General features: G+C 34.7%; 1 long non-coding RNA gene across 3 annotated transcripts; it reads left to right on the top strand.

Moving 5' to 3' along the window:
* The first annotated feature begins 7,601 nt into the window (after window positions 1–7,601).
* LOC141686749 (uncharacterized) lies at window positions 7,602–10,409 on the top strand. Of its 3 annotated transcripts, XR_012560793.1 has the most exons (4): window positions 7,602–7,873; window positions 7,972–8,074; window positions 8,478–8,568; window positions 9,420–10,409. It is a non-coding gene; the product is annotated as an uncharacterized LOC141686749 (long non-coding RNA). The 3 variants fall into 3 exon arrangements; XR_012560794.1 differs by lacking the exons at window positions 7,602–7,873; window positions 7,972–8,074 and adding an exon at window positions 8,217–8,385; XR_012560792.1 differs by lacking the exons at window positions 7,602–7,873; window positions 7,972–8,074 and having other exon boundaries at window positions 8,103–8,568.
* The last annotated feature ends 346 nt before the right edge of the window (window positions 10,410–10,755 follow it).

Consider the following 10,755-nt stretch of genomic DNA (forward strand, 5'->3'; position numbering starts at 1 on the left):
GCCCCGAGAAGATGTCCAATGCGCCGCCATGCGCACACGCGCTGTCAGGCGCGTGTCAGACCTCCCCCACGCGCGCCCACGCGCCCACGCGCCTCACGCGCCCACGCGCCTCACGCGCCCCTAACCCCTATGCTGACGTCAGCATGACGTCATCTGATGACGTCAGCATGACGTCAGCAAGACGTCACCAGCGCGTGTCTACCACGAGCCGCGCGTGGCACACCAGCGCGTGAGCCCCACGCGCGCGTGGTCGACGCGCGGTCCTTTGCCTGTTATCAGCAGTCGCCGTTTTCCTCGAATTCCGTGCTGTCAGTTCTCTCTTTCTGTGCCACAGTACATCACATGTGCCTTGTCCCTTTTCTTTTAATCCGTGCAGAAAAAACACAGACAATACACAGATGTATATACAAATATATATATATACTATATATACATATTTAATTACGAATTTAATTAAAACAACTTCAGAAATTCATAATAAAAAATCTATACATCCTAAAATTATGAAAAAAATACCCAGACGATCTACAACACTTGTAGAACCCAGATCAACATTCAAAATTATTCTGAGAAACGATTTCTCATCAGGCAAAATTAATCAATAATATAACTTGTAAAAATCATAATTAATTCATACAAACACATAAAATTCTGAAATTTTTACCACAGATCTATATGCATACAACCTATGCTCTGATACCATTGTTGGATTTTTAAACGCAGTGGGGCATGGCAAAACACTTTTACACATACAAAATCCAAATAAAAGCATATAAATCGTGAATAAAAATTCGAGGGATCGAATCTAACCTTTTAAAATAATTCGGAGATAACGATCAGAGATCCTTAGCAGTTGCTCCTCAAGTGTGAAGCACTCCACCGGTATCCACCAAGAAAACGACTTTTAGGAGGAGGAGGAGGTGGAGAGAATTTGGTTTTCTGAAACTTTTGGGTTTCTGGGGTTCGAATAAAATAGGGTCTATAATAGTGTATTTATAGGCAAAATTTTCAGCTGAAATTTTCCCATAAATATTATTATTATTATCCCATTTATTATTCTCATTAATAATTAAAACACCTTTTAATTATTAATCCTTTTTCTAAACACTTTAGAAATAATTCTCTCTCTTGATTTAATTTCCAAAAATTAAATCCTTAATTAATAATATTAAGAACTTTTCTTAATTAATTTATAATCAATTAAATCTCATTTAATCAATTAATAAATTTGCCAATTAATTATTTATTTCACAAATAAATAATTATTAGCCATTATTAATTAATTCCTCCACCATTAAATCATTCTCTTTTTATGGTGTGACCCTGTAGGTTCAATATTAAGCCGGTAGTAGAAATAAATAATAATAAACCTATTTTATCATTATTTATATAAATTCTCTAATTTATTAAATATGATTAATTAATTAATCACATTTATTCTACATCGTGAGTGATGCTTTTCAACATATCGCGACTATTCAGATAATATGAATTCACTGCTTAGAATACCAAGAACCTGTCAGTGAATAGTTACCGTACAATAAACTCCTTCTACCCTACAATGTCCCGATTAAATACAAGGCATGGATCTCGTGTCAAGCCTATCTAATTCAATCTCTTTGCTTACCATTTACTATGCGTAGTTCTATGCAAATTAGAAACTCCTTTCTAATTTCATTTACTCTGGCCAGAGATTCCTGAACTAGCATAAGTGGATCAGCCTTGAACATTCGCCTCCTTCACTGGAAGGGGTAGATCCTTTATTGATCATACACTATCTTCGTGTACAAATTCCTATACCCAGAAGAGCCCTAATAATTGTCCCTGGAGACTAAGAACTAAACCAAAGCATAGTTCAGTGTACACAAGATGACTATGATGACCTCAAGTCTAAGGATACTTGTACAATTATCACTAAGCGAACAACTGCTGACACGTGAGTGAACTCCATCAGTTGTTCAGTTGGGCGAGTCATGTTCAGTGAACTTATTCCATAATAAGCACCTACATACTAGCTATAGTGTCACCACACAAATGTCTATGAGAACAGACATCCTTCATAATGAAGCAAGCATAGTATGTACCGATCTTTGCAGATTATTAATTACCAGTTAGTAATCCTATAATCAGGAACAATTTAAGTTTAGAGTTATCATCTTTTTAGGTCTCACTATTATGATCTCATCATAATCCATAAAAAGCTTTACTCTAAACTATGGTATATCTTATTTAAACACTTAAATAGATAGAGCCCGTAACAAAAACAAAACAAGTCTTTATTAATATCAATGAAATCAAAACAGATTACATAAAAGTTATTCCTAAATCCTAATACCTGATTGGACTTAGGACATATTCCTTTCATGTAAGACGTTTGGTTAGGTGCACGAGTGGAATCACAAAATCTGTCCAGCAGGGAACAGTTTTGTTGCAACCTAGAAATAGGAAGTTTTGACCATGTCACAGGTAGGCCCTCATTAGGCCCGGTTGGGACTTAGTTAGAGGGAGTGTCAGAGGAGTTTTTCCAGCCATATTTCATAGAATTTGAGTTAGAATAATGTGTCACCAGTTAGTTCAAGTCAGGACCTTTCCTGCCCAAAAAAATAGGTGAACTATGGACTTTAAGCTTAGGCCTAGGGAGGTCCAAGCTAGGCCCTTGAGCCACATCAAGTTTGGGAGTTGCCTTATGATCAGAAGAGTCTAGTGTAGAAGTTTTGGAGGTAAAATTGTACTGTAAGAGTGTCTAATGCACTCAAGAAACCATAGATGTCATTCTGAAATTTACCTTAGTAAGCACCTTCACTTACCACATAGTTTTAGAGCATTTATGAGTGAGGCCTAGGTTGACCACTATAGTTGCAAGATAGCATAAAGCCAGTAGAGTGAAAGGCCCAAGTGAGGTTCAATAGGTTTTGGATAGTTTAGAAAAGGCACATCGAGTTAGGAGGCCAAAATTTGGAGACTTTGTCTAGTTTAGCGATCAAGTGACTTAAGTTGTAGAACGAGATCATCCAAGCCTAGTGTTGCAATATGGTGTGTGTGTGATATTGTTGGTATTTAAAATATGGTATGTAAGTATATGTGGCTATGTGTACTATTATATTTATAGGTGATTATAAATTGCGTGCATATAGGCCTAAGTGCCATATGTGTTTAATTTCGGGTTGTAAGTAGGTTGCGTTGGTGAGAATATATTGTAATGAGGTTATTATTAATTGTGTAGGATCTCGAGACGAGGGTAAACTTGCCATAAAGGTCGAGTAAAGCTTCCAGTTGCTCCTATTTTCCAGTCCAGTCCAGTCCAGCCTTCTCAAGGCAAGTGATTCAACCTACTTTTTAGTTTACACTGCGAATGTGTGATAACTAGTTCTTATATATATAATGCGAGTATCCTGGTTTACCTTGTTATACCCGGATAAAGTGATTCTCAAATCCATCTTCGTATTATATAGAAATGCCATGAACCCTCAAGTACTTATTGGAAGTAGATCAAAAATCATACCATGCTTGTATACCAAGGTAATCGGGATGCCATGATAAAATAGAGAATTATTGTAATACCTGATTGATCCTTTTGATTAACATGCTATTGATTACTGAGAAATCTTGATTTTACACCCTGATGCTTGATTTAACTCATGTAAGAACCCCGATAGAAACTTTATCTTGATACCTAAAAGCCAGATATTCTTTAAAGTCGTTCACGATTGTTTGAAAACCCTATCCTTACCCTAAAGCTTGACATCCTGATATACCTTAAGCTAATGATCACTTTTTTTATATCTTAACACCTCTATCATACTTGTAACCAGTAATTCTTATCTTCTTGATGTTCTAATACCTATACCTTGTCTAAAACCATTGCTTTAAGCCTAGTTTGGCATTACTCTTTCATATTATCCAATAACCCTACTAAATCTCCTTGTCAAAATTCTTGTAAATGGAAATCTTTCAATTACCCTGATAGAGTAAAGACTAGTGGATCATGGCCCTGAGATTTAGTGAACATAATTACAGTGTTTCAAGTCAATCTACAATCCCTTGATAAAGATGTTTACTGTTTAAGAAATTTTATTATCAATCGGTATCAGTTTTTGAAATGATTAAAATTTGGATTTTCAGTCCCATAGGGGGATAAATGTTTTCTTTAAATAGTGGGTCTGGACTGAGACGCAAGTCCTTTCCACACTGATATTGTAGGCTTAAAAGTTGCATAGGGATCCCATTAATGTTTTAGAATCCAGCGAGGTTCGGGATTACTTCGCGGCTTATCAGCGGCTGTAATCCGTAGCGTCATAAAATGGTTTTTGATTAAGATATGATTTTGAAAAAGTTTTTTTTGATTCAAGCAAATGATGCCATCACCCAAAAGTTCATCTATTATTATTATTAGTTATATCTTCACATTGTCATTCTTTAATATATATCTCGATTTATGTTTTGTATCGTATTGTTTAGCACTTATTGAGCATTTGGCTCACTACTTTCTTTAACCCTGATATTACAGCTAACAGCTATGGTTAGATTCAAGCAGACATCACGTAAGACTTGTGATGCCGATGCGTATGTCCGAGCTCAGGTAGAATAAGAGATAGTTTTGTGTGAGGACTCGATATTAAAACCAGTTGTAATAGTTAGTAGTGTTGGGCTGTTCCAAACCCTAAACTGTAAGACTATAGATTCAGTTGTATTTACCTTCTTTTAAATATTGTAATAGTTATATATTATGTATTGTTAAGTTGGGGGGTGTGATGGGTTTTGGTATCAGAGTTACGGTTTAGAGTCCCTGGATAGCCCAAATAGGTTATAGGATATATGTATAGGTTATAGATAATATGCGAGAGAGTAGGTTAAGTAAATTTATTATTTATACTTTAACTTTTTGATAAGAATGTCTTATTAACATCACTAATTCAGATATAATAAGAATGATTAAATGAGACATTGTTGGAATAATTGTAACTTTGTCTATGCCAAATCTATGTGTAAAGACTTTATGAATATAAATAAGCTGGTTGGTATGAATAACCTGATTAATATGTATAAGTATTAATTACAACTTATAAAACCTACTAACAGATAAACTGGTATGAATTCTTAAACTAATAATAAGTCATCTGTATTTGTGCAAGTTCTGTCAAAATGACTTTGTTCAATCAATTGCTCTGTGGTTATTTGATAAGGATTATACAAAGACTTTGATGAGATATCAACATTGATAAAATGATACTTGATTTTGTGAACTTTATCTAGCTAGTTTAATTACAAATACTTTATATTTGCACTTACAAATATTTCTTATCTTATGCACTCTAAATATGAGTATGATTTGGTGTAACTTAAGAAAGGTAAATGTGCCTTGTACTATGTGATTGACTGGATGCGTAACTAGCTTTAATCTTTTAGATTAAAAGGAAAAAACTCACAAGCACAAACTGCCTCACAGAAAGACCTGACAGGGGAGCCTTGAGCATCCCTGTATCTGGATCACTGCTATGATTAATGGCCACTTAGAATTCTAGGTGTAAATTCAGTTAAAATCATTGCAGTTAATGTGTTATATCTGTTGTTATTTGTATTCTGATTATTCTGTAAAATGTGTCACTTTGAATGATGTTGGAACTAAATAAAACTGATTGTGCATTAATATAGATGCATTGTTCTGTGTTAAATGTGCATATCATTCCCTGAGTTGCATTTCATTTAACACAAGCTGCCCAAAGAAATGAATGTAACATTCTTCATTAAAACCCAAAAGTTCTCTGGAAAATTAACTTCTTTAAAAAGGTGACAACCTTTCTGCACTGATCTTTTCTCAAAACTGAATATTCTTAAATGCATTGATTGTCACTTGCTAGTTCCTATGATGTAGAGTGAGCTGCATTTCACCTTTATGCCTCACATTCTCCCAAATCTGTGTACTTGTTGTACTTATAACAGTACTAAAACAGTATTTTCTAGTACTACTTGTCACTATTTGCATATGTCAGCTATCAAACATCATACTTTAGTTGCATTATACACATACCTATGATCTGTAATTATGCAAACCATGCCTCTGCACATCAACTCTTTACAAACTGCATTTAATGAAAATCATTGTTCATGAACTGTAAAAGCTACTTTACAGAAAATTATTTTCCTAACTGATATTGAATTATGTGCTATGTGCATGCATATAAACTTGCACTTACATATGCTGGATTCACACACAAACACAGTTTACTTTGCATATCTTATTCACTTCATCAGCTATGAATCCAAATGCTAGGCCATTCTACCCTAAGCCAAGACCAGCCATCACAAATCCATATCTACTAGAAAATATGGAAAATAAACAGTTTCTTCACCACAAATCCTCATCATTCAAAACTGTAAACCCTTCAAACCCTAGAACTAGTCACCAAAAGTCATCTCATCCAAGAAACCACAGAAAAGGTTTCAAAAATTATACCATCCCCTTCTATTAGAGTAGGAAATTTTAAGTTCCTCACTCTCCAAACCCTAGACCAGCCAAACCCTTTCAAGCTAGAGTCTATACCAGAAAATAAAACCTAAGACAAGAACCAAAAACAAACATAAACACTCACTACAAGAAAAGGATCAATATACATCACCTCATAGACATCGCTGTCATTAAGGACCGATGTTAAAAATGTTTTTAACATCGGTTTGTTCCAAAATGATGTTAAAGACCGTTTTACACATCAGTTATAAAATAAATTGATGTGTAAACTACCTTTAAAAAAACCAAAAACTTACATCCCTCTCAGCCGCCTCCTTTCTTTCATCCTCTCTGTTAGGGTTTGTCTATTTTCAAGTAAATCGAGGGGCTTCCACTGGTTTTCTCTGGTGAAAAGCCCCAACCCCTTCATTCTCTGTTATTCTCGTTTATTTCCTTTCAATAAAACCCATTTTTTTGGGAGTTTGTGTGTCTCTCCTCTTGGAGTGTGTGTTTTGTCTCTCCTTTTGGAGTGTTTGTTATGTTTTTATTTAGTCATGCTTGGGTTTATCTGGTGATGGATCTGTTGAGGACGAATTTATTGATATTTTTGGTGATCTGCAAAGCCTGCATCAGATCTGGGACGGTGGTGATTATTGCAAGAGCTCACCTTTCACAACTAAAGATTGTTCATCTTTCATGGGTTTATACTTTCGGCATGTCTATAGCTGGTATCCGGCATGTAGATAGCTGGGGTGCCTTCGGCATGTCTATAGCTGGTGTCCGGCATGCGATTGGTGTTTCTGAACACTGGGTTAACCATAGTTTTTATGTGATATGGTCAATTGCGATGTTGCTATTTTCAGAGATGCTGCTGCAATTTGGATCGCTTGGGATGTCTTTGATTTCGTTTTTAATTTCAAGAATTTTTAAATTCTATGTGTTAAACGATCAGGAAACAAATCATCTAATTGTTTTTAGTATGTTATTTGTTTTATCACCTGGTTGTATCGACAGTTGGGGGTTTGTCCCGACTGTACTATATTCAATTTAAGGAGAACTTTCTGCATTTGTCAAAAAAAAAAAATCAAAAACTTACGCGGCCTCCTTCCCTCTTTGATTAAAACGTTTCCCCTTACATTTTATCTCTGTATCTCTAACTATTTCTCGTATCTCTTTCTCTCTCCCGACTTTCTCTCTTTTTCACTCTTTTCCTCTCTTTCTTCATTCCTCGATTTTCTCTCTTTCTCGCTATTACTCTCATTCATCAACCCCAAATCAAAATCGTAACTTACTAAACCCCTAATTCGAACCCTAGATTTGTAATTCCAAATTAAAACCCTAGATTTCAATTTATCAAAACCTTGGTTTCGAAAAAATGGTCGATTAGCTGCAAAGAAGGTTGAAGATTGGTCGATTTGTGTAAAAAAGGTTGTACCCTAGCTAGAACCTGCTCTCAATTAGAACGTTTTATTCTAATTTCTTTTCAAAATTCAAGTTTTGGTTTTTAATTCATCTTTTTTCTACAGACTTCTTTTGACAGATCTGGAGAATTGAGAGAGCGTATTTTGCCGGAGTACTTCTCAGTTGCCTCCTCATATAACTTCTGTGTATAGATATGCTGATTTGCATGTAAGTCGGTGTATTTCAAATAATACAACCCTACTGCTGGTAGGCTGTATTTCAAATTCATCTAGTTATTCGAAATATTTTCGTAAGAATTAATATTATCATCATATATTTGATAAAACAGGTGCACAGAGAAGAAGCATAACATGATAATAACAAAAAGGTGTTCTAACAAATTTTGTCTGTATAACGTCGTGCACCCTTTATTTGTTTAGACTCTGACTCTACTTTAAAAACAAACTTAACTATTTGCTGCCCCTTGCTTATCCTCCAATAATTCCTATGCTACTACTATCTTTCATAGCCATACAAAGGTTACCAATAAAATCAAGCTATTATATCTTCTAATGAAAAGTTACTGCATGTAAAAAAGGTAGAAAAACTGATTTGATGCATGCTCCTGCAGCTTATAAATAGGTAGAGCCGAGGGAGTTGTTCTTGTCGCCTTATATTGCTCTGACATGCTCATAGTCTATACCCCAATGCTTCTCTTTGAGGTATCTAAATTCTAATGTATTTTCTCATGTTATGTATTTCTTTTGATTTTACAGAGCTCGGGTCTGATTAGTATGATTTTGACTTTCAGGGGTTTAGTAATATGAATTTATATGTCGGAGCTCTTGTTCAGAGCTTAGGGGTTTAGTAAGTTTGAATTTTTATGAGCTGACATATTCTTAATAAGAGTATATCTTCAGCAAGCAGGCAATTTTCTATATTTCTAACATACAACTAATTATGTTGGAACTTCCTTAATGGAGTGTTGAGCTTCTGTGAATTTTAATTCAGTGGTCAAGTAGCTCTAGTTCGTTGTGGTTATAGTCTTTTGCATTACATATGTTTCATCTCCAATTTTTTTATTTGAAGCTTTATAGTAAATCATGGGTTTTTGATTGTGAAGAAGCTAAAAAATATAACTAGTAAGAGTTGTATGCTGCATGTAGTGTATCAGAACTGACCCCAAAGAATGAAAAAAAAGTAAGATCTAGAAGTTAAGCAAAGATTAGATGAGTGAAAAAACCTGAGATAGTTGTGAAGCTGATCTTTCACTTTTGAAGTCCCCTTTTAATAAATTTACCCAATTACCTTCACCGCATTTTTTTACAGCAGCAATGAGTTCCAAATCCTCTGCAGCAGTCCATATTCAACTCATAATGATTCAATTTCTAGCAATAGTCAGTGGTCTCTCTATTAGCTTTCAGAGTACGAGTCTATGAGCATTACTGAAGATTGCTCAAAGACTTTGTACTTGTGTAGGAATTGCATTATGGGGTCTTTTTTCTGATATAAGTATAGCTTGTGCCATCAATTTTCTTTATTTCTGGTTCCTGACTTGATGTTATGTCCGCAGATCTGCTGTTCATATAGAAAGATGAGACGGCCAAGACAGTACAGCGATCTAGGTGGGAATGCATATGTTTCTGCGCATATGCAACATGTGTCTGGCCAGGACAGTTAGTCGTATAGTAGTTTTTCATCTCATTCTTATGACATTTTTCTTGTTCTGTATTTTGTTTCTTCACTCATTTATGGTTGGTGTTGCAGCTATTATAGAGTAAGAAAGATTCATTTTTTTTCATTTTAGCTTGGTGGTTGAGAAACAACTAAAATGATTATGTTTAAAAAAGATGTTGATTAGTGATTATTAATTAGAAAAAAAATGATATGATGGTTAATATATTTGTTTTTTGCTGAATCTAAGATGCAAAGATTCAAACTTTATATTATTTTTTAGCTTATTTTGGCTGTAGCTAAGTTGGGTTTCTTTAATGAAGTATCCCAGTTGAGACTTTTGAAATTAATTGATTTTTATTTTACTTTAGTTGCGAAAACAAATCTAGCAAGAAATTGAGCTAGAAAATAAGCTTTAATTATGTTTAGGTATCAATTGTGAAGTCCATGGTTTTATAGTTTGAGGCTTGCTGATTACTTTATTTTCAATGTTTTGCAGAAAATTGGAGGTCAGACTATTGTGCAAACTACTGAAACTCCTATCTTAAGCATCCCGGAAAAGGTTGCGTATTCAGTATTAGAGTCTGAGTTGAGTCGTTGAATTTGTAAAAGTAAATTAAACATTAGGCATTCAGGTCAGATTTATATATTAGGCATACTCGTAGTTTGTATGCTTCATAATCCTACAATGGTTTATAATCTTTCATTTAGCTTAAGCAGTGTAGGAACCTGATTCAATCCATTAGTTTTCACACTCCTGAAGACCTTAGATATTAAACATTTTTTAAGAATTGATCATGTACACTTGAGATGCAAAGCTCAATCCTGTCCAGTCCTGAAATAATGAACTATATCACTGAAATAATACTGTCTTTGATATTAATAATTACTGAATGGATGAGGTTTGCATGAAAAGCTGCGATACAGCGGGCTTCAATAAACTTTCCTTTATTGGTTTCACACGACCAACTGCTATATAATCTTGCACTGTCATCCTCTTTGAGGTTGTTAACGCTAAATTAATTGTTTTGAATTTATTCAGTATATGCTTTTTAAGCTAAGCATCTTTGCATATATATTTTTATTTGATGATTTTTAGTAACAGAATCGTCAATTGTGCATGAAACAAAGGCTCTTGTATTTCTAGTAACAGGCTGATAATGATCTGCTTCAACATAGAACTGTCTGCATATATTGCTGTGGAATATGATCTGCTGTAATGGGTTGCTGTGGAA

Source organism: Apium graveolens, chromosome 9 (genome assembly GCF_009905375.1).
Source record: "Apium graveolens cultivar Ventura chromosome 9, ASM990537v1, whole genome shotgun sequence".
In the NCBI taxonomy this organism is placed as follows: Eukaryota; Viridiplantae; Streptophyta; class Magnoliopsida; order Apiales; family Apiaceae; genus Apium; species Apium graveolens.